The 25,026-nt window shown below is 39.3% G+C and overlaps 1 protein-coding gene and 1 long non-coding RNA gene across 2 annotated transcripts in view; one reads left to right on the forward strand and one right to left on the reverse strand.

The window, feature by feature from the left end:
- The window catches only part of ccnd2a (cyclin D2, a), a 145,229-nt gene extending 136,798 nt beyond the window's left edge, over positions 1-8,431 (reverse strand). Inside the window, exon 1 of the mRNA XM_078791168.1 lies at positions 8,313-8,431. The gene's annotated coding sequence lies outside the window, so the exon portion shown is untranslated. The remainder of the gene's footprint in view (positions 1-8,312) is intronic.
- LOC144898596 (uncharacterized) lies at positions 3,649-4,728 on the forward strand. Its single transcript, XR_013627478.1, has 3 exons — positions 3,649-3,667; positions 3,738-3,814; positions 3,989-4,728. It is a non-coding gene; the product is annotated as an uncharacterized LOC144898596 (long non-coding RNA).
- Positions 8,432-25,026: the final 16,595 nt, after the last annotated feature.

The following is a 25,026-nucleotide window of genomic DNA, read 5'->3' on the forward strand; positions in this document are numbered from 1 at the left end:
CTTAAATTTATTGTTTTTTTTTTAAAACCAAAATACCTTACCTGTAGCGCACAGGCCTCACAGCTAGGAGACCCGAGTTCAATTCCACCCTCGGCAATCTCTGTGTGGAGTTAGCATGTTCTCCGTGTGCATGTGTGGGTTTTCTCCGGTTTCCTCCCAAATTCCAAAAACATGCTAGGTTAATTAGCAACTCCAAATTGTCCATAGTATGAACGTGAGTGTGAATGGTTGTTTGTCTATATGTGCCTTGTGATTGGCTGTCTGGCAACCAGTCCAGGGTGTACCCCGCCTCTCGCCCAAAGACAGCTGGGATAGGCTCCAGCGCCCCCCAGTGAGGAAAAGCGGTAGAAAATGAATGAATGATTCCTCCCGTCTCATGTCGAATGATCTGTGGGCAAGATACAGAACCCTGAGGTACCCCTGATGCTGCATTATCAGTAGGTAAGTGTGCTAACAGTGTCAAAGTGGTTGGAGCACCTTGGAGGTGGGGCGCTATACACGTGAATAAGACAAATACCACGTAGCGGATATTTACCTTTTGAAACAACAAACGGTTTCCAAGTTTGCACCCCAGCGCCAAATAACACCGATCTGGCCACCAGTCCAGAGTGGACCCAAGACAGCTGGGATAGGCTCCAGGTCTATTATATTATGTAATATGACTATCAAGGTGAATATTCGTAGGCGTTATAGGGCTTTACCAATGTTCAAATATTTATTAGTATTTTTGAAGATAATATCGATAATATCGTATTGCTTTGGGCTACACTCCAACATGCTAGGTGAGGTAATAATACGCCTCAAAGCTGATTGCCACTCGACTCCTTCCGAAAATACAGCACCCCCATGCAGACATGTCAGCCATGTTGGATATGAGGCTCTGTCACTACAGCGGAGTTCCAGCGTAGAGTTCTATATAAGGAATAAGGATAAGGAATGGTACCATAATCAGGCTCAGGTTTGGAACCAATGAACCGTGATAAAGGAGGGACTACTAAACACGCATAAACAACAGCAACTCCTAAACATGCGCCCCCAACAACGCCATATTGCTCAGAACTGGAACTCGACCGACTCAGACTCTCGGCATTGAACCTATTTCCCTTTGAAGTCAGGCCGCATGGCCTCTGTGACCCTAAAGTCTGACCCTAGCGTGGAAGTTTACACTAGAAGAAAACCAATCCCGAGTGTTTTCAGGGAGGATGGATGTGGATTAGATGGGAATGTGTGCTGCTAGGTGTGTGTTTGGAAGCGGGACAGTGTAACTCACAGAGAAAGAAGCACTGATAAAAAAAAAAAGGTAAAGGCGCCAATTAGAGACAGAGAGCCCTTTTCAGTGCACGTATAGGATGGAGTATATTATTATTATTATTATTAACCTCCAAACGTTTCTCCAAGTGAAACCCCGTGGTGAAAAGAACTGAGCCATATTGTTCCCCGGTGTTATTCCTTCATTTTGAGCTGTGAATATTCTTATGGGGATCTCTCGGAGGTTTGCATGTGTGGATTTCTTTTTTTTTGGCGGCATATTGAATTGAAAGTAAACTTCCCCTGATAAATAGTTTCCACTTTAGGTGACCTTTGATGAACTTGGATTGCATTGTCATCAGGATGCTGGTGAATGGACAAGGAGGCGGAACAACTCTTATGAATGAAAGTACAGTGCAACCTCTACATTTGAACGACCTTGAAGCAGGAGTGTCCAAGGTGAGACCTGGGGGCCGTTTGCAGCCTGCAGCACATTCTAAGAATATGATTAGAAAACTTAAGGGAACTACAGTAGCACAATTAGAAACATTGGTAAAAAATCTAACTATTATGAAAAATTATAAAAATTAAAAAATTATAACAATTATCATATGAGGAAAAATAATACCAGTTTGATTCCATAGACTTAAAATATTTAAAAAAAATATTATTTGTGCACATTATTAAACAAACAAATCTAAATAAAGTTGTGGAAATATGATATAATATGGGCATAAAGTCATAATATTACACACAGAAATTTAACAGAGGAAAGGTGAATTCAAATATTTAAGAAAGAAAATGCTTTTTTCAAACTTGTACTATTAAGAGAAACAAACAATACAATATAAAGTTGTAATTTTAGGAAATTTAGGTTGGGGCAAAGGATATAATATCATGGAAATAAAGTCAAAATATGATGGGCAATAAGAGGACAATTTACACAGGTAAAAAAAGACCAGCCATAATTTGATGAGAATAAATAAATATCACAAGAAAAAAGTTGTTTTACAAAATGGACTTGTAATAGGAAGAAAATAACGTAATTTTTGTAGCATATAGTTGAAATATTAATTTTTTTTTGTAAAATTACGGGAAACAAACAAAGCAAAATAAAGTTATAATATTGTGGTGATTAAGTCAAAGTCACAGCTGTAATTTAACAAGAATAAAAATATGAAAATAATCTAAAATATAAATAAAATATAAAAAACATTTTTTTAAATATGTAATAAAATATTAAAAGAAAAAAGAATACAGTTATTGTCGTCATTGTTCTAAATAAAGTGTAGAAAGAAAATAGAAATATTTTGAAAATGAAAGAAACAGCACAAATGGCCTAAAAAAAGAGCAAATATTACCAATAATTCACGCTGTCAAGAGGATGGAAAGGAACAAAAACTCTATTGGGACCAGCCTGCATCCTACCCCCTAGCACCCCCATCATCAGTCAATTACTTTCAGGTGCTCCACCACATCAGAGAAGACAGGAAAAGGAGTAGGAGGAGGAGTAGGAGAACACCAGAGGACAATATCCAAAGACAACACATAATTGGTGAGCAATAACAAAGGCCAAATGCAGTAGTTATTGACTTGAACCATTTTTTCGTTGTGTGTTGGATTTAAAGAAAAGCCCATGTAAACATCACACAATATTGGTCACCTAAATCCTTTCCCAGACGTCTTGAACGCCACACTTGAAGCTGAGACAATAGACATTCATCACCGAATCTCTTCTGCCATCTAGCGGTTGAAAGCAACAACAACAGATGCACATGCGCAGTACAGCTTGAGAGGCATATTTGGTTCCAACTTCGATTTAATCTTAAATAAGACAAGCATTGGACAAAGAATGAATAAGGACTCGTGTTATTCTAAAAAAATATATTCAATTAATACAATACCGACTTGTTTGTCCACCGCATTTAATAAAAATGAAATAAAACAAAATCAAAATAGTCAATAGTATGCATTGCATTGTCGTGTTACAATTAAGCAGGCTACACTATCAAAATAAAATTAGACTGCATAGCTACTTTCTACCACTAGAGGTCAGCGTTGCCACATATATACATTAGACCAACTGTTGACTGCTTTACCGTATAGCAAGTTTTAATTAATGAACCGTAAAAAGGTATACAACAATAACAAATCAGTACATAAATAGAAATTAGATATATTTAAAAAACCCCAATATATTTTACTTTACAAATGGAACCTTAATTCATTATTAGTACTGGAAAAAATATAGTTTTCATCACACCCAGCAACCAGGTGATTTGAATCACGAGGGTTGACGCCTGTGGTTCGGTGCAACCAATCAGGATATCAGCCCTTGATCACATGACACACAATGACCAATAGATAGCTAACAGGAAGACCCTCACCAAACAAACATGGGGAAACACTTGCTGCACAGGTAAGCTAGCAAATGCATTTTAAACAATATACAATATGTTTTAACACTGCTGCATCTAAATATGTTATAGGCACCAACCAACTACTACTGCTGTGACTGGGCGCTCTAGCTAGCAGCATTTCATAGATTATACATTGAACACAACTGGTAAGTGTTGCTAAAATTAGCTTCACTTAGCTTAGCCACCTAGCCTCATTGTGTAGGCCGGTTAGCATGAACAGAACAGCATGAACTTTTTGAGTATTGTGTTCGCAGAACTTACCAATATCACAGCTCCTGTGTTGATCTGGTTAATTGATGTGGTCCTGTGTTTTGGTACAGGAGGACATTGATGGCGAGCTAAGCGAAGGAGGCCTAGAGCCAGGACCGCCTTGGACTCCATGTGGATGGACTGACGACCCACCTGCTCCTTCAGGCCTGGTAGGAGGTTCTTTCTTTGTTGTTGTTATATTGTTTAGGGGTTTATGATATGGACTATGGGTCATTTTTCCTCTCTACTAATTACTTCTAACTACAACGAATTAAACACTGGTGACAAATATATAGAATAGCGCAAATATGTGATATAGAATTCATTCTTTGGACTAACCTGGGAAGTAAACAGGCTAATGTTGCAAATGATTTGCTTTCAACCCACACAGCAAGAAATAAGCTCGCTGATTGTATGCTTACTGAACAAACCAAGTCAAAGACGGTTCATAAAGTTGCAAATGTAGCCACACCGCATGTTTTTAAATTGATGTTGGAGAAAAAAACAAAACTAACAAAGGCTCCTGGCAGAATAAATTACCGGAACACAAACAGACCTAATGGCTGCAATATAACTTACCTGATGATTCTCGCTTGATGCTAATGTATTGCATGTGTAATGTCTTACAGTGTGTGACCTAGCATAATCATGACCACTTTTATTCGACAGAATATAAATTATCTTTATTTCTCAGAGCCTGGAAAAGAAAGAAAATGTGACTTCATGTAATGTGATTATTTTCCCGATGAAAGCAAAACATTTCTCATAATTACACTGTAGAATGACCCCGGGCTATTTGTGCCTTAAATGCAATACAAAATGAATGTAACTCCTTCTAAATGCCTTACATTCATATTTTTGTTAATTTCGCCATCTTTATGATTGAAAATGCATAGTTTGGGGCCAAAAATACATGCAATTTGTCGATACATGCATATGTTTGGACTATTAGACCATATTCAACCACTAAACAGTGATCTGCCAGACTGACAGCTAGTAATCAAGACGCTAAAATCAGACCTGACATGCAAGTTTTGTTTGTTTTTAAACTGGAAAAATGTCACATCGAACCAAGTTATAACTTGGTGTAAATGCATCCTGCTCTTTTTCTTGTTCTTGCAATGTCGTTCAAACACTAAATGTGCAATCTCGCATACTGCCAATTTTGTCCCACTAATTAAGTGTTGAAATGATTTGCTTTCTTCCTCTTTCTGTGATGTCTTTGTTTCGATTTGCCACTTTACTACTACAAGTAAACAGCACTCCATTCTCTATTTGTCATACACTGATGAGTCATTGTCATTAAAAGCAGCACCGGTGCAGCATTGTGCAATTTAACTGCAGCAAACCACCAAAAGACGACAGGAAACAGTGACGTCGGTGTGCTTGTTGTTTATCTGTGCCAGCATCCCACCCCAAAATAATCTTTCATCTCAGCTCTTGCGAGGTGTCGTTGTTCTTTTGAGATGACTGACATTCAAGCGACGCGTTAGATTTTGGATTAAGATTGTTTCCGAGCGTTCATGGCGGTCAGGTTATCCTGTGAAAGTAGAGCAGCTCTGTGTTCCTCTCAGCTGCGAGTGTAACCATGCAAAACCACAACACTCCGTCTTGTTTCACCTCTTGCAACCTTTTACTGTGAAGGTTTGCACTTTTATGAACGTTTTTTTAGGCAAGATTTAGAACAGGGCATGGGAGCTTTGTAAGAATGCGCCAAAACACTATCTCTCTTCAATTGCTGTTGTTCACTCACAACACAATGCAATTTTAAGCCGGAAATATCCCTCACACGCTTAAAACGGTATAAAATCCCGGGCTATTTGTGCTTTAAATGCAATACTTTTTTTTTTTAGAAAATGTATATAACACCTTGCAATTATCATGCATTGGGAAACATTAATGTAAAGTATTATTTGGCTAAAATATATGTATTAAGTGGACCAAACATAACCTTAAAACCGAGGTGTCTACTGTGCATCCTGGATAGCCGCCTCATGTTTGCAGTTGTTCACTAACTATCCAGGATATAGGGATTTACCTACAGTATTTTTCTTACAAAAACCTCTAAAAAAACTGCCAACAGTGTTCCGTATTCCGTTGTCCCAAGGTAGTCGGCTATATAGCAAACACAGAATGCTTCCTCGATTCCCCCCCTTCTGTGGCCCCTTCTCAAGGTTTCTTTTGTCCCAAAAGGGGTTTTGAGTTTTTCCTTGCCTGGATGGGGGTTCAGATCAGGGGATGTAGGCGATCGTTGCCAGCTTGTAAAGCCGGTTGAGGCTCTTCTGTGATTAAGGGATATATAAATAAACTTGACTTGACTTCTCTCTGCTGTTGTTTGTTGACGGATGTAGCGTTAGTTGCTTGAAATCAATGCACTCAAAGAAGTTACGGTACTGCTTAAAAATGACCCAAATACTGTAAGTATTACGTGTTATCATGAATGTGTCTGTTAGCAACTGTTACTACATGGATACATGTCTGTTCTTGTGAAATTAAATACAAAAAATGTAAAAGTGCTTTCAAGCAGGCTGAAGGATCGACTCAATTGGAGTCTCCGTTGGCGACTTAGAGTGAGCAAAGGCGAGCAGATGGTGCTAGAACTAAAAATAAAAGGTGGTGCCAAATCCTTCTTCATATGTAATCAAATAAACCCGGAGTACTCTTACACTCTTAATAATTACTATCAAATCTGTCAGTTTACACTTAGACTTTGCTGCCTCGTCACACAGCCAGAAATAGCAGCCAGCGTCTCATAGGTCGGTGACTTTGGAGATGAAGTTACTACTAAACACTAACAGTCTCAGAAAATACACAAGCCCACAAACAGTTTACTCAATACTGCAAACAGTACAAAGCATGTACTTTCATTGTGAATATTGTATTTTGCAAAGACATTACTGTGAACTTAGATTCATGCCCAGTTGTGAAAGTGTTGGTTTTCTGCCAAAACCTGAAGCTGAAAGGAAGTTCTTCCTCCGCCCCTCCCCACTCGGATGGGCGTGCCGAGGGAATCTGACAACATGCGTGATGTTCAGCAGCTAGAGTTGTGCCCACATCCGTTTAGAATAAAAACTTTTGTAGCCTGCAGCAGGTGGCTCACAGCAACGGTGGAAACGAGAAGTGGAGACCAACTGGCTGAATGGAAAGTCCTATGTTCTAACATCCATCCATCCCTAGTCAATAAGGCTTGTCATCATCTGGACTGTCAATCGCCAGTAAGTGACGGGGCACACACCTGATAGACCGGCACCCAACATGCAAACTCCACAAAGTGTTTTGAACCCGATACGGTATTTACCACTTGGCCAGTGTGCAGTACGGGTGGTTGTTCCTGCAAATATTGGTATGGATCAATGCCAATTGAATCATAACTCCAGAGCCAGTTGCGCTGATATCAGTACTTAGTCATTGAATTTGTGATCATAATCCGAAATTATATATTTTTTCAACAATGTTAAGAATGGAATATTTTCTATCCTTTTCAACTTGTCTTGTTCAAAGGAGATGGACTATATTCCATTCCCAATATTTTCTGTCTGCTTCAAACAGGATATGTTGAAAGCTTCTTGAGAGCGGCGGGAAAATATTCCATCCCTAACATATATTCCATGTTCCTAGCAACAAACTAATTTAGCAATATAAATCCCTTATTCCATTTTATCACATATAATGTAGTCATGAATATGTTGACATTTTATGAAGAAATCAATTTAAATGTAAGAGGGATATTCCTAATAAACTGAAAGTGATATTGTATTGAGCTAGAATTCAATGAACACAAACAAAAATACCAAAAAGCAAAAGCTGCTGTTCTGCTTCATTATTAATAGTATTGATCAATCCATTTCAAAACAGATTACAATTATCAGGCTTTTCTCTAACTTTTATACTGTAAAAATATAATCCAATTGAAAATAAGAATTAGCAACACTTTCAGGTGTGAACATAATGTTTCTAATGACAGATCATATAACAAGTAAAGCCCATTTACTCCCGACAGGCCAGGTAATCAAGCACAGAAACACTGATTACCTAGCAAAACGACCTCACCAGTAGAGTATGTTGGTCAAGCATTGCAGTATTATTATTATTATTCAACAGGCAAAACATTCAGTCAACTGGTGCTCATGCCTGTGACATTTAAACCACCGTGTCGTCATAACAACACACAATTTAGTAGTTATTCGTAGTTCGGATGTCATATTTTCTCCTCTTTGGTTTGGACAACTACGTCTACGACTCCCTCCGACAATCTTACCCTGCGTGTCAGCTGGTTTGCACTACTACTTCTACTTCTACAGTACTACTACGATCCACTACTTCCACTGCTACTGCGCACGCACACACACATACGCACATACAGTAAGCGCGTGCCATAGCACGTGGTTAACTTACCTCGTGTCCATTTCGGCCCCCTCACGTGAAGCACCTTCGCCTTATATGTTTTAAAACCCGAACGTCGAGCTTGAAACCAGCATGTCAAGCTTGTTTACAACTTTTCAGCGTGAGCTGTGATTGGTCTGAGAACAGTTTAAGCCACGCCCCCCAACTACGTCACGGGGGTGACTCAGTCCTGCTTTGTTTTCCTCCTAAGAGGCAGACACTGTTAGGGCGGAAGTGGACACTTAAAAACTACACTCAAAGACGTCGAAAAGTCATATTAAACGTCATCAGAATAATTCTAATACAATATCTTATGCCTTAAATTTTTTTGAAATACTTGTCATGGTATATTGGTGTGAGTTAAAAGATGCATTCTATGTATATGAATATTTTGAAAAATCGAACAGTAGAAACAAGCAGAAATTAAGGAGAAAATTGGACACTAATAATCTTTTTTTTTTTTTTTTTTAAACCTGTTTTTCCTTGAAATATAACATATAACACATGGGTTGGTGTACAAAATGGAAAATATCGTAGTGGCCCGTCCATATTTTTCAGTATGCCAGGAAAAACATTTGGACATCCTTCTATTACATAATGTGGTTTTACACTTGACTCCAACCGGTAGTCATTTGAATGGTAAACACATTTTTCAATTAAGATGAAAATGAATGCACAAGTAACCGCATTGGCGCAGAGCAAAATACGCAGAATGCGACTTAATGCAATTTTGCATCCCCGTCTTAGTTTCCCATTAACCCAACAAGAAACCCTAATGACTTAATAGACACCAGCCCATTTCTGAAAATAAACTTTCCAGTAACCATTTACATTTAATTTGAAGATATGAGAATTGTCTATTTACAGAAACAGCATTCATTTTTTTATGATGTGTGTCCTCACTGGGACCGTGGGGGTATGCTGGAGCCTATCCCAGCTGGCTTTTGAGTGAAAGGCAATGACTTAAGTTGAACTATAAATGTAAAAAATACTGTGGTGAATGTGAGGTTGGCATCTATAAGAATGGCCAACAAAACACTGATCTCTCCCCTGGTTGATGACTTTTTGTCTGTCCCCCACTTGGGGACACAGAGGCAGTACTACAGCTAATTAGTGCTGTGCTAAATGCATAATCCCCATCTAAGTCATTAGCTAATGAAAAAAAAACTGTCATGCTCCTTTGGAGGTAATTAAGACTGATCCCTAACACAGAGGCTAAACATTATTAGCAAATCTTTTTTGGCTGGAACTGTGCAGCGCTGTTGTATCTGCTCCTGGACAACTGTTCACGCTTCTGCAGCAACAGCACAATAGAGAGACAGGAACAATGTTCAAGCGCGTTGACGACATTGAAACACAAGATGGAAAGCTACTAATATTGTAGCGCCAACTGTCAAGCCTCAGAGGGAACAGTCATTCCTCATCACTCTATCTCAGATTTTCAATGATATATTCATATATTATATTTCATTTGATTTTAATTTTAATTTATTTATAAAAGAATGAACATATTTAAGCAAAATTTTAGCCTAAATTAAACATGCTCAAGAATAAAAATGGCAAAATGAAGTAAAAGAGGATGCATTCAAAAACATGACATCATGTAGTATTCTCCACTGGCCACTAGATGTCAGTAATGTTCCTGTAATGATTGCCGAGGCACACAAGCAGAAATAATCATAATAGCATAATAATGATCATGATACTCACCCTCAAAATAACACGGGCTAGCAAGCTAAAACCGAAAGGTTAGCATCACTTCCTGTCGTCCACACGTCTGGAGCGCATGAACACCAACGCACACAAGCATGATCCTGATTCATGTCTGAAATGGCTCATTTTCTCTAATTATTAGGGTTGCCAAATGATTCAAAATGTCAGTTGAATTAATTACTCATGATTAATCACCATTTGCACCTCTGTGTGAAATATGCCAATTTTTTTTACTGTATTTTATGAAGAAAAGGACAAACAGGACACAATTATATGTGTAAAATTGTATGTATTTTCAAGCTCCCAATTAACTGAAAATGTAACTCAAAATAAAAATTAACACATGTCTGAAAATCCATTTGCACAACATTTTTTTTTTTTTAGCTCAACATAATTGCATCTATACGCATGTTTTTCTAAGTTGAGTATTAGAAGCACCTTGTGCAGCAATGCTGGAGCCTATCCCAGCTGCTTTCAGGCGATAGGCGGTGTACATTTTTTTTTTTACACCGCAGCATTGTGAATAGCACCCTGGTTTCATCAGGTCTCCCGTTAGGGGTTACCCCCAAATCATCTAAGCCAGGGGTGGGCAAACTACGGCCCGGGGGCCACATCCGGCCCGCCAAGTGTTTGAATACGGCCCGCCCAATCTTTCCAAAGTATTTCATTTAAACTCAACATACAACCTGGCATCATGGCCTGAGCCAACCTTTTGATGGTTTTATCAATTTAGTTTTTTTGACATGGTCTGTTGTTTACAAAGTGCTCCTGAAAAAAGGGACACAAGCACATAATAATAATAATTAATTATTAGAACTATTATGATTATTATATTAATGCTAATTATTATATTAATTATATATAATATTATTGTTATATTTGCATAGTTTACATAATAATAATATAATAATTATTATTTTAATTTTATTGTAATTATAATTTATTATTTTTAAAATATTTAAATATAAAATAATAGCAGATTGCATGACAATTTTACGTTTGCCCACCCCTGATCTAAGCCATGCCATCCAGGATTTTGACCCTCGCCAAGCTGACTGCCTGCACCTGATACTTCATTTTTATTTTCTACAGCTCTGTTTTTTTTTAAAAATGTTCTTCACCGTATAAATAAACCTTGACCTTGACCTTGAATAGCAGGGATCAACGGTATTTCAAACAGAGACTTCATCTCTAAGTGTGAAAAATGGAGCGAACAAACCGTGTAACTCTACTATTCACGTGTGCATGTCGACATAGTGTGTAATACCGTCGGACGGTGTTGCCCCAAAATTGCAGTCCCGCTGAGCCGAAGCCATCAAGCTTTTTTTTTTCCATTTGGAGTAAAAGCCGCCATTTTCAGATTCTCTATAAGAACTATTCCATGTGCACCTTCTAGTGTGACTGATTACACTTCTTGTCCAATGGGCCGTCACTGTGTCTGTCTCTCAGTCGGGTGCCTTGTCTCCGTTCATGTGGCTGTAGGGTCCAATTGTCAGTTCTGATTACTCTGTGCTCTGTTAGCCGTAGTGATTGGCATTATTATCACCTTTCTCATCAGGGGGACTGTGCTTGTCACTGTTATCACCTTCCACATCAGGGAAACAGTGGAACAGAGAATAATTGTAATTGCCTACTTAGCGGTGTGTGTCTTTTTGGTCCCACTCCAAGTTTGTGTTGTGGTGGATAAAATGTCATTAGCTCGTTAATCTTTAGTCCTTTTGGAAAAAAATGTCTCTTCTAGGGATAGATTAAAATTGACCAAATCTTACAGAGGGGAAGAGACATGAATATTTTAACCGTATGTTGTCAATTTTATTCTGCTCTTTATGTGCTGTGTTATGTTTAATATTTTACTACTCTTAACATTCATTCATTTTCTACCACTTATCCTCACGGGATAAGCTTTCCCTTTTTAACCCAAAGAAACACTTCCTTGGGAGCCTTTGCTGGTGGGGAGAGTATCTTGCCTACAACACACACCTATATAAGGAAGCCCTACACTCTGTGACATCACAGAGAGCCAGCATTAAAAAAAACTCTCTGAAACCGAGCGTTCAAAGCCATCCCAAACTTTTTTCCAGGGCTCACTTCCAAATGCGTAAACCTCAATATCTGAAACTTTGGCTTTGTATAAAATGAGAATACAACATTCTAACAGCATAACATCACTTATTCGCTCATTTCACTGCCAATCAAAAAGGGATTCCGTCTCTGACAGATCATCCATCATCCAGAAGCGAGTGTCGGACGAGCCCACTGACCCATAGACCCCCGGATATGCTGAGTATCTGAAAGCCCAGCATTTAATTTAATTAGTATTTAATGTAACTAGTATTTAATTAGCATTCACATGTTCTCTCTGTGTATCGTATCGTATGCTACGAGATAGAATACAGACTTTCTGTGACCCTGAGCAGGATCAGACAAATGGGAAAATATGTATGGATAAATAAATGTACTCCACTATTATGCTTCGTACAACGGCTAATCTATGAATGCTGCAAATAAATACTCATTAGAGAATGTTCAACATGTTTGGGGAATGTATGTTATGCAACGGTGAATAGAAATGTACTGGCGTGCATCAGAAGTGCGTGAGGACGGCTAATTGAAAAATGTTTGGCTTTGTCCTGCTCTTGTATGTTGGTAGCGTTGTGCCCGTGGTTTCTAGGCGAGCTGGGGAGTACAGTCGGCAGCACTTATGACACACTGCGGGTTTGTGGCGCCGACTGAAGAAGTCCTTGTGTTGATGTTTGAGTTCCGCCAGTATAATTAAATGCACATGCTGATGACAGAATGGAGGTTGACGTGAGAGACTCTCGATCGCTATTTGTTATCGTTATTCACCGTTTTCAAAGGAAATCAATGAGGACGAGCAAAAGATTTAACACGTCGATTGCTAAATAACATATATTTAAAACAGTGAGAATTTTTGCGGGGATAGGACTAATATGTAATTAATTATTATCTTTTATTGTATATTACAGATACATCCAATATCAGCGCCTTTAAAGGTTATCTGCTATGATTTATTTATTTCAGACATGCTCATGACACCAAAATGAACATACCCTTAATAAAATGGGAACTTACTTTGACAAAGTATTTTTATTTCTGAAAATCCTTGAAGAAGATGGAGCAGGAAAAAGTAGTCTGGGAATGGTGACTGGAGGCTGGCCAATGCGGGAAGGTGTTCCGCCTGGAGCACACTCGGTGACGCTCCAGAAGAGACGGAGAAGTCTCGCAGGGAACCGGGCTTCGATGGTGCATGGAAACCAAGCTCCATGATGCACTCCCAGCGAGTCTCCGTGGAAGCTGGGGAACTGAGTTTCATGCAGCCCGGCCGTAATGGCGAGGTGTTCCGATTGGCGCTGGGTTCACATTTTTGAAAGTCACTGATGACATCCTGGACAGGGAACGTAACGTAGCTGACATAAAGTCTGGTTGTCATTTTGTTTGTTCGGATGATCGGATGCTAACAAGGAAAGACGTTTTCAGATGTATCAACAACACTTCAAGACGTGGACCATATTGTACACTAACCGAGGCGTAACTGTGGCGGTGAAACACGCTAACCTCAGCAAACGCTCGCTTTAACTCCTGATTCGCTCCTGGAAGTATAAGTTCATTTCACTGTCCAGCACCAATTGTTTTCTTGACGCGTTCTCCATACATCATGACCTTATTCGTCCGCCAACACGCATCGCCCTTGAGCAAACGATCAGCTTCAGTTCATGCCACCTGCCACCGAAGAGGCCCGAGTCAATAAGTATTCATGGGAGTAAATTTCAACCATGACAGGAACAGCAAATCCTCCCCTGAAGCCACATGAGAAAGAAGCACTTTTCAGGGATTTGCATTCTCAAAGATGCTCCTTTTTAGGAAAAGAGATGGTAATATACAGTAGATGCGGAAAAATACACGTACAATCACAAATTCTTATTTAGCAGAAAGGCATCTTCGCACTAAAAGTGGCGACCATCGGCCATTAAAATGCAGCAGATGAATTTAATGTTGTCAAATCGAGAACATAATTGGTACGTCCCATCATCCTCCCTCGCTAACATTGTCATAAACCTCCGTTAATGCACACGTCGACTGACTATGATATTTTTTTTTCTTCCACCACCATTCATGCAAACGGCGACAAATCTAATTTTATTCCGAATTTATAACTCTGATTGTGGAGCAAAATAAGTTCCCCAGTGCCGTTCTTGTGCCTGGTGTGTAACTGGTGGCGCCTATTTGGCCAATGCGAAGGACCGCTTCAATGGACACAATAGACGCAATAGAAGAGAACCGATGCCACTGAGGGAAAAAATGAGCATGATTTTTCTGCAGGAAGCCTTGTGCCATGTCGCTGCTGTGGGGGGAGACGGGTGCAGAAATGGCAGCGGCGAGCGTCTCATTTTAAGTGCAGGTTCTATCCATTTTAGACATGGTGAAGGTGCATGGAGGGTGCACAGGTTTCGGTGTGAGTGCGGGTAGTACAGGCGAGTACATATCCTATCCTGCTGCAGCCTTGACTTGTGCAGACCTCCGATGTGCTTTCAATATCCCACAGCTCTTAGGAGGAGAAAACCACTGGGACACTTGCTTACTTGCTTTTTGATTCCAAAGAGATGAAAACAAACCGTTTCTAACACATCGATTGATTGAGCAGGAATGCATACTCTTACTGTCAGCGGCTAAAGCAGAACACTGCAGTAAAACGTGTTGGAGTTATCTAACAATCATAAGGCATTTTACAACAAGGCAGAATCTTACAATCTAAACATGAATGTTTTGGGATGTGGGAGGAAGCCGCACAAAGATGCCCAAATGGAGATTCTAACCCTCAATCTCCTCTCCGTGAGGCTGGCATTTCAACCACGAGTGTGGCTCTGAAGAAGTTGTTTAAAGGGAAAATAATATGAAATGTAATCCATTCTGTACTGAAATAAGAGGATTGGCAGCCACAGCATCTTGGCCTTGGCAGTCACTTAGCACGGAGAGAATGCAAGGAAGTGTCAATTGGTTCCGATGCTCGTGGGCTGGATTGTTTGCATCAAGTGGTATTGAATCTCTCGCACTCAAACTTTCTTTGGTAGATTAACTCTCCCTTTTTGAAAATGTTTTGTAACAATATTCTTTATTTCTACCAAACGGCCACCTTTACAGAGTGTGGCTTCTGTTCTAAAACCCACTCAATGTTTAAGGTGCCTTGCAGTGTTTTTATGCTCTCCAACTAGGAACCTTTACATTCAGATGCTACATTCATACTTTGCTATAAGTTCTTTACCTTTTTGTCACTGACATCCATGACATCAGCTCACGGAAAGAAGACAGATACAGTTCATCGTTCTGTGTGCATTCAATGAAGAAATAAACTACCCACACACATAATAAAGATGATAAACTGACAAGAATCTGACAGGAATCTGTCCGTAGTGTCCCAACTCGAAGAGAACCCAATCCATTCCTCACAGAGACTGAGTCACCAATACATGGTTGCTTTGTTCGGGCACCCGACTAGTTTATGAGGCACAGTATTCGGCTCTACGATACCTGAGACATATTTGTGGCAATGATTTTAGTTGGGAACCGAATCCTACAAGAACCGGGTCATATGGATACCAAAGCTGTATTCTGTTAGTGCTTCTTAACCTATGAATGCATCTTCCTTAGAAAAGAAAATAGACATCGCAATAGTTAAAGCATTGGCGAGAAGAAATCATTTTTAACAAAGAATATTAATCTACTAAATGTACATTTCTAAGGTTAACTATTTTTCTGCAGTTCTGGGTCCAAGTTCCATATGAGGGACGATCAGTGGGGACTTTCATTGTGTTAGTAAGAGCGAAGTTTTTATTTACTACTTGTCTCATTTCAATCGGTCCGCTTGTTGCTCAGAATTGATTGGCTAAAAACACACGATGCTACGTCTGGCTAACTTGAATTCAACAACAGAATGTCTTTCCGCAATTTCACGTCACATAAGAAGCCATTTAGCGAATCAATGCAAGACATAGATGTTGTTTTTACCGCTCAGAGCCAGACTCTACAATTAGTTTTTTCCCAATAGTAATCCCATGAGGAATCAATATGGAGTGACAAATAACAATCGGGCTCCAAGGCTGCAATGCAAAGACGCCACGATCACGTGTAGTGAAAATAAAACAAAAACAGTTATAATTATGACAGAAAACATCATAATTATGAAATAAAACTGATAATTATCAGGTAAGAAAGTTATGAATATGAGATTAAAAGAAACAAAAGTTACATAATTATGAGATAAAAAGTCCAAATTCTCAAAATATTGACTTATCTCATGATTTTGACTTTTTAATCTCAAGAAGATGTTTTCCTTCTTCTCGCAGATGTCGTCTTGATGGTTGACCGCTTGACTTTTTTGTTGCATAATCTTCGGGATTTTTGAAGAATTTTCAAGTGACTGTCTTACTGCTATGCTTGTTGACGATAAATTGCATTTTTTTCTTCTTTTCGTATTTTGAAGCTCTACTTTTTACCTTCTTCAGATCCAACACTGCAAAATTTCAACTGGTCTTACAATTTCGAGCCCATTTTTTGTCCTCCTTAAGGTTCTTGCTCATGGAGATACTTCAGGATGACTTCAGCATTGATCGGCACAAACATCTAGAATCAATATTATGTTAAAAAAACAACTACAATGGATACTACCACTTGTGTGCTGCACATAGCAGTTGGAATTGTGAAATGTGTCATAATCCAAAATTAGCTACACTTCAATAAGCAGGAGCTGCAGGTTCTTCCTTTCGTTTCACATCCAGAAAAAAAAAATCTTCTGTGATTTAGCGCTCTCCATCTGATTACCCACTAGCTTAATTGATCTAATTATTGAACTGGGCTTGTGGGAGCTTTGTGTTTATCCAGTCAGGCAACATCTTGACGATAAAGATACACTCCTTATTGTTTCTCTTGCCCTCAGCTATTCACGCTATTATTAGGTTAATTGAGCAATTGAGATGATGCTGTCATGGCCGACGTGTTGGTTGTGTTAAGTTAATTGCGATGCTACTGTACTAGGACTGCAATTTGCTTAGAATAATTGATTGGGCTTTCAACAACACATGCAGTAATGACTGGTTGGCTTTAGAAACTTTCACCTTATTATTTCCCAAGCATGTACTTGATGTGTGTGTCATTTGTAGCCGTTGAGGGCCAACTCCTGGGGAAAAAAAAATTAAATTTTGCATTATTTGGCACAAACCTGATTTTAATTTGAGGTCTGCTATATTATTCAATAATATATTTTTAGATCAAAATAACACAATTAACAGAATAAAATAAGTCTTTCTTATAGAAATCTCAAGTATAAATTGAGAGTCCAGGTTTATGACAGTGTGGGCGTATTCAGCTTCCATCAACATTAAAGCTACGCTGATCAAAAGAAAGGAAAGGTGAGCTATTTGTGTTTTATGTGACAGGCAACCTTTAAATTGTACTTTAGTTGGACTTTATTGAGCCATGAGGGAAATTGCTTGGTTTAAGTGCAGAAGAAAAACAAAGTGGAATAGTTTACGTTTAATGAGGTGTAATGGTTTGTCGGACTTTATGTTTTGGATGCAGCAAAATACAAACTGATGTTTGTTCTGCTATAAAACCGACACGCCCAGGTACGGAGACGGATGCACAGAGTGAACTCTCTTGTCATCCAGCCTGTTTGGTGATCGAGAGGAGGAAAACAAACACGCATGCACATGTCAAATTATCGAGATGACAAAACGATCAAGTTTGTTCTGCTATAAAACCAACACGCCCATGTACGGCGACAGATACAGTGACAAAACTATCAGGTTTGTTTTTATTATTTTGATTTATTGATTACCATGACGGAGCTATACTCAACCGTAGAGAATAATAATAAAAACCCCGTCTCCAAATTGACCTGAAGCCGGAAGTTAAATATACGAACAGGAAGTGAGAAAGGAGATAAAGGTGACTTGTAGGTTGCATTATGGGAGAACATATATCAAGAGAAAGAAGGAAATGTGGAACAAACATGAAGAATAGCTTGAAGATGTTGACTATTGATGTTGACGCTGGTCAATGTGGAGCAGCGTGTTTGGGAGAAAATCCATTCCTCTTTTTTTTTTTTTTTTTTCTCTTCTGGGAAGCCGTCACCTGCCTGGGTGGTCATTGTTTGACACAAAAGGTAAGTGCTTCATCTTCTGGATAATCTGTGCAGGCCTCTACTCTGCTTTTTCTGTGACATATACCGACGATCAATCCACACGCTGCTGTACTTCAATGTGTGTACTATGTACACGCGTACGTACGAAGTTCCTGGGGTGCTGTCCAACATCGGTTGCTGTCATTGTGCGCTTTGGCTTGGGTTAGCCGTACTGCTGCTGTGTAGCCAAGATGGTGGTAAGATAAGTTTGGGTTGAAGATCAGTGACAAAAGATGCCAAATGGTGTCTCTCACGCAGGCAACCATATTGGCAGGATACTGAACGCGGCGGTTATTAACGATCCCGCATTCATCGATGCAACACCAGCTCCATTTCCAGCAGTGTGTGATTATAGGAAAGTCTGCACTCCCAACAGCCCTGAGCTGCGTTTGGTTTCCTCACCCACAAAATGGCATGTCACAGCCAGGCGGGTGTATATATATGTTGATGGATGTCCACGTGTCAGAAGGAAGGCTAACGGCAGACACCTTCTCCGCTTTAGCCTTCTCCTTAGCTGACTCATGCTTGGCCTCCACCGTGGCCTTCAGAGCCTTAAGGAAGAAAAAACATATACATCTAGTGCTAATATATAATAAGCTGTGTAGATGATGGATGTCTGTATTTATTCATTTTTAAAAATGGCTTACAAACATTCATATATTGACAGAATTGTTACGTTTTTATTAGGGTTGTCAAAAGATTAAAATTTTGGGTTTTGAAATAAAGGTGTACTTATGTATTATAGGGTAATGTCTTCCATGAGATAGTTTTAATGGAGTCCAACTCCTTGGAACGAACTTCTCAGCTTTGAATAAAATAAGAAACGGCGAAAAATACAGTTCTTGATAAGCAAAGCTAATACCTCTGGAGTTGTTGGATTTGGCTTACCTTATATGGAGTTATCATATCAAAATGGTCCTACACGGGGGAAATCTTCCTTTTCCTTGCTGGCTCCATCCTCTTACCTATCCTTGTCTCCTACTCTCCTTCATCTTCCAACTCTCTCTCCATGAATTCTCCAAACAATATCAAAGCCATCCAAACTTTGTGACCACAACTCAAATCAAAAACCAAAATTTGGACTGGAGCCTCAGGGCCTTACAGTCCTGACAAACCTTGCGGCAAAATCTGACCCGCTTCCCCGAGCGGTCACATGGTACTACCAGGCAGCGAGACTCAGGATACCACTGTTTTTTGACTCCTCCCCTAGATGAAGCAAGCCAATTCGTGAAAACGTGAAACCACGCTTCAAAGTCTGGGTGCATCTTGTAACGCCGATGTCTCAGTCGCGGTTGGGGTGGACCCGAGCGCAGGTTTAGTTCAAAAACCTGGGAAAACCCAGGATTCGGAGATGGTGTATTGCCAAAACGCGGTATCAACAAATGACGAGTATAATGAAGAGGACTGCTAATAACGATTGTAATAATCGGTAAATGTATTGGTCGACTATTGGCCTCGAATATCGGATCAGCTCCTTGTTGGACAACATTAACTGAACAATACAAATAATAAAGACCAAGTACTGCAGTAACAAGTATCATAGACATTGTATCATGAATTGATGAATACAGAGCGTACTATATTATACACAGAATGAGGACAAACATTGTGCTTGAACACATCATTCATTTAACAACCATTGGTTGAACAGCCCCATACGATAAATAGGGGATCCTCAAGTTGTCCTTGTTTGGAACTAAGAGGTTTTCACGGGATTGGTGTGTATAATAATGAATTTCCCCGACCACGACCGGCACTCTGTCTTGTCTCAATATGGCTCTGTCGGTTTTGGATCCCTTCTTAAGGCCTTACTTCCTGTTTCATTGGGTAGCGGTGCTCCCTGGAGTGTCTTTACATGTTGTCTGTTTCAGTTTAAGTCCTTGTTAGCATTGTGTTGCTGCCTGTTTTCCAAGTCGGTCAATTCCCTTCCCTTCAGTTGTTTATTTCTTTTGTCCGTGGAATCAAACAAGTCATTGTATTTAGTTCCTTGTTCTTTCTTTTTTCCCATGTTTAAATCCTTCTGCAGTCCAGTTGCTTTGTAGACTTGATGATCCTGCAGTAAAAACCATCAATGGGAATACAGGATTAGCGTATGTGAGTGGAAATGGACTACACGGATATACAACTGAGTACAACGCTTCCATTAGTTTTGACCTTTCGGAAATGCAATTTGAACAGAGGCTATTTAGTACAAGATACAATGAATAAGGCAACTAAAGGTGAAATGATGCAGAGGTACCTTTTTTAAATTCCAGCACAATTGATTTTTCCAAACCTTTGCTATAAAGCTGAACTAACCAACAAACCGACTACGGATGTGCTTAGCACTGTTAGTACAGTTATAGATTGTACTATACTGCTGATACATTTTGTATACGTATGTAACACTTGTAGCGTTCCATACCTGCCATATTGTTCAGTAATTGTCTGCTACTGTAAAGAGGAACATCAATTTCACGTGTAAGTGTCCAGATGTTCATGAATAGAGCATATGTTAATAAAATATGAGCAGGTTTTTTTGTGTCTCCGAGGGCGATGCCAGCCCATTATACATCAAATAGTTTATTCATATCAAACTGCTTAAGGGGGAGAGGGGGGGGGGCGGCTATGGCCAAGTTGTTTACAATGCTGCCTGTAGCTGAAGGGCCCTGGGCCCAATTCCTTGTATGTGCTGGGGATATGGACGGAGATTATTTGTGACATGAGATGCTCTTGATTCAATTTCAACAAGACAAAATATATGCAATAAATATCAGGGTGTACACCGCCTCTCACCCAAAGTCAGCTGGGATAGGCTCCAGCGCACCTCGGCGGCACTAATGAGAATAAGCGGCATAGAAAACGGATGGATGTCAAACAAAGGCTAGGTAGCACAGCTCTTTGAAAAAGACAAAACCGTTGAAAACTGGACTAGTTTAATAGGACTAGTGGTTTCCTGTACTAGATAGGACAGCTCTCATCCAATCTCTAAGTCTCAGAAGGACAAATAAAGTAGGATTAAAGCTGCTCAATGAAGCCTGGGACAGATAGAACTTGAGCTTTTCTGTTTAGTCTTTGAAAAAGACTAGATAGGACAGCCCTGGACTGATGGAAGGCCTTAAAATAAAATTAGGAATAGCTATTTGGAAGGTAAGGGGAAAATTACAAATGTATTTGTGGAACAAAGGCAATGAGAGACCATTTTTGGTTTTTAATCTCTCAAAAGAAAACGAATGAGGAACAAACGTACATAAATTATGTATTCATTTCATTTGAATCAACTGTTTGCGGTTACAGAAATTCCCATCAATGCATATTTCACGGTCATTAAATATGGATTTCTGTGTTTTTTTTTTCTTATATTATCAAATGTTACAGAACGCATCCTTTTTTAATGCTGCCTGTAGTTCATAGCCCCGACCCCCCCAGGCAATAAGAATTATTGTGGCATCTGGATGAAACGGTAGCAATTCAGTCATTTTTCTTCAGGAAAACAAGATGTCTGCTTCTCTTTCCTTCATTTCAAATGGAAAGTGACCACCCAAAAGGAACGCCAACCTCCATGCTGTGAACCGGGGGTGCCGCCCGTCTATTTTACGTCTTGCAGATCCAACGCACGAGGGTGAGAGAGAGCGCGCTTTGTGGCTTGAATCAGATAAACGGAGCTAATTGGCTGGCTGTGTCCCCAGCGTGTTTGTGTTGTTGTTGCGCTTGATTAGCTTAATGAATGTGAATAATTGCAAACATGTATACATGATTATATTGCGATACAGTTCAAGGTTTGAAGAGTGGAGGGAACATAAATTAGACAATACGGTGCTCATTGTATTCCGCACTGTATAATTGTATAATACACACATTACTGTAAATAATCACAGTCGCTTATACCTTAGCTGGAAATGTTATACTCATTTTTGGGTGTTTACTGACCCAAAGTGGGTAAAAAATGATTGGTCAAAGTACTGTATTATTATTATTGTACATGGTAAATTCACTAGCTGCAAAGACTCATTTACAGCAAACGAAAAAATGACACACTTGCTTAGTGTAATATAATTACACATGCATGCATTAATTTCATTTTATTCACCATGGGGGGATAAAATGAAATTAATTACTCAGCCCAGTGGATAACATGAACAGAAAGCCTGTTTTACAAAATGTGTCAAAGGGTTTTGGAAAGTAGGAGCACTGACGGGGAAAGTCTGTTTAAAGAGATGATATTGTATTATTAAATAATAATCTCCTCATATTGCATCTCTTTTATTTTGAGACTTGCACCCAATGGTATCACACTTTGATTAATAGTGACACAAACTACTGTAAATGTGCCTTCCTGCCTATAGTTGGCAAAAATCACTTCATGGGTTTGTACTTTTCCCCACTGAGGGACGAATAAAAGTATATCTAATTTATTCTAATCTAAACATGATGGGTTTCCCCTCTGGTTCTTAAAGGATTTTGGTTTTTTTTACAGAGTAAAAATAACATGTGATCAGATCATGAACAGTCTATTTAGTTGCTATTTTGACCTTTACTGTTGTTGTTTCTTAATTAATTTTAAACATACGTACAATAGTACATTGTTACATTGAGCCAGAATGGTCCTACCCACAAGGGTATGATGATGCCTACAGGATATCGTTGATCTGGACGTCACTTCAGTTGTTCACTACAACCACACAGGAAACTAAATAGCTAGTCAAGAAGAGTTATCAGGAAAACACTGCCCTCTAGCATTTTAGTAGAGAGTTGCAAGTCATGAACTCAGCCAGAATATAATCTGATAATTATTTTATGATGATTTTCAAAATGTTATGTTTGTTAAAATTACTTTCCTTGGTAAAATCCGATTCATGAAGGAGCAGTTCTGCCAATTCTATTACCGTATTTTTTGGACTATAAGTCGTACTTTTTTCATAGGTTGGCTGTTCCTGTAACTTGTACTCCAGAGCAACTTATAAATTTAAAATAAACACTGGACACCTTTTGTGTTCATGTTTATTTTTTGTGTAGCTGAATAAGCATTGCGTTAGCATATCTTACACCTATTTACCTGCATAAAATGCAAAAATAAGTCACTCCAGTGTGACTTATGAATGTTTTTTTTTTCTACCTAATTATGCATTTTTGGACTTGTGCGACTTATAGTCTAAAAAATACGGTACTTTTGGGGGGGGCATGTGCCATCGCTGCTTTCTCTATTCAAGCATGAATAAAGACCCTAACAGACCTACCAACCTTGAAGAAATGTTATTATTAGACACCCCCCCGGTGAGCCCGCCACAGTATTTGCTTAGCTCTGCGCTAGGCCAATTGTACCATGCATGGTCCCGCCTCAGTCGAGTTGGGCTAAGGCCTGACACCATTTCATGTACATGCATGAGCACAACGTAGCTATGTCATAGAATGACAGGAATACGATCACACCTCGCGGGTTATTATTGATTACGAACATAATTCAGAATAGACTGAAAATGATCCATGAGTCAAACACACTTGCTCAGTCGTCACTACGTTTGTGGAATGAAAAGGTGTTATTAATTAAAGTGATCCTTCCTCTCCTAAGTAATTCATGACAGCTAGCACCTGCAGTATAAATAAGTCAAAATAAAAATGTAAATAAGAACTCTATGCGGAGTTACTCTACTTACATGACACCGGCATGGTGTTCTGGAACGGATTGGTGATGCCAAACGAACTTGGCATCGACGAACTGTGGACGCTGGTCACGTTTTTTTCAGCAAATCCCAAATATCTTTTCTTCTCATTAGCACCGTTGCTTTCTACCATGCTTTTATGAGTGGTTATGAATTCCATTTTCAGAATCATTTCAATTTGAAACGGAAATACCAAGTTGAAATTTGTCCAAACTTGCCCGGTTAAACCGGAATGTTTGTCCTTAAATTGGGTTAATGAGGCTGTCACCCAAAGCAGGCCGGTAGCACCGCATCCGTAGCCATGATGGGACATCATGCTTTTCCTTTTAGACATTCGCCAAAACAATTTTGGGGCTAATTTGGTAATACCTGCCACTCTTCAACATTTTGTCATCTTAATTATTGCAATAATCTGAGTTCTTTCCACTGGCTTCATCCTGTTTCACCCAAACCATCACTGGTTATATTTTCTAGAGGACAATTTTATTTATTTTTGCTAAACAAATATGACACAGAACTGGAGGGCCATTTGTGCTCTTGTGTGGTGCAGTCACTTGTTGAGATGTTGCTGCATGGAGCCATACACAAACCCCAAAGCCATCTATTGGGCATGGTATAACCTTTGTATTATATTCAGGATGGATATAAACAGACATCTATCACTGAACGACACATTGAAATTTGCGGAAAAGCAAAAGTCAGAGATAAACTTAGAAGGTTGATCACAGAGTTGTTTGGTTATCTGGTGTGCAGTCGGTGGCTCGTCCATCTGTTTTTGTCTCGATAATCGGTCTGCGTGTTGGAGGTTAATGGTACTTTTGCATGAAGATTGAGCGTGCTCTCTGACAGCTCAGCCCCTGAAGAAAGACTGATGGTGGACTTTAACAGACATGCGACCTTTGGGCCTGGAAGGAGTGGAGTTCACATGGAATGATGGTCTGTGTTGTGTGGAATGGCCCACGTCAAAACCTTTAAGATCACTCACAAATATTTATTTTACTGACTTTCCCTTGCCTTTTATATTCAAATGTCACTGTGGGGAAAAAATGCACATTCTGTGATTTTGTTAATGTTTAGAAGACTAGAGATTCTCCTGGTTGGTCGCAGTAACGCTGAAAATCCAACACGCTGGATGTTGTGGGATTGATAGAGATGTGAGTGTACGATACGGCAGCAT

This window comes from Doryrhamphus excisus, linkage group LG6 (genome assembly GCF_037039965.1).
Source record: "Doryrhamphus excisus strain RoL-2023G ecotype Guam linkage group LG6, RoL_Dexc_Guam_v1.1, whole genome shotgun sequence".
In the NCBI taxonomy this organism is placed as follows: domain Eukaryota; kingdom Metazoa; phylum Chordata; class Actinopteri; order Syngnathiformes; family Syngnathidae; genus Doryrhamphus; species Doryrhamphus excisus.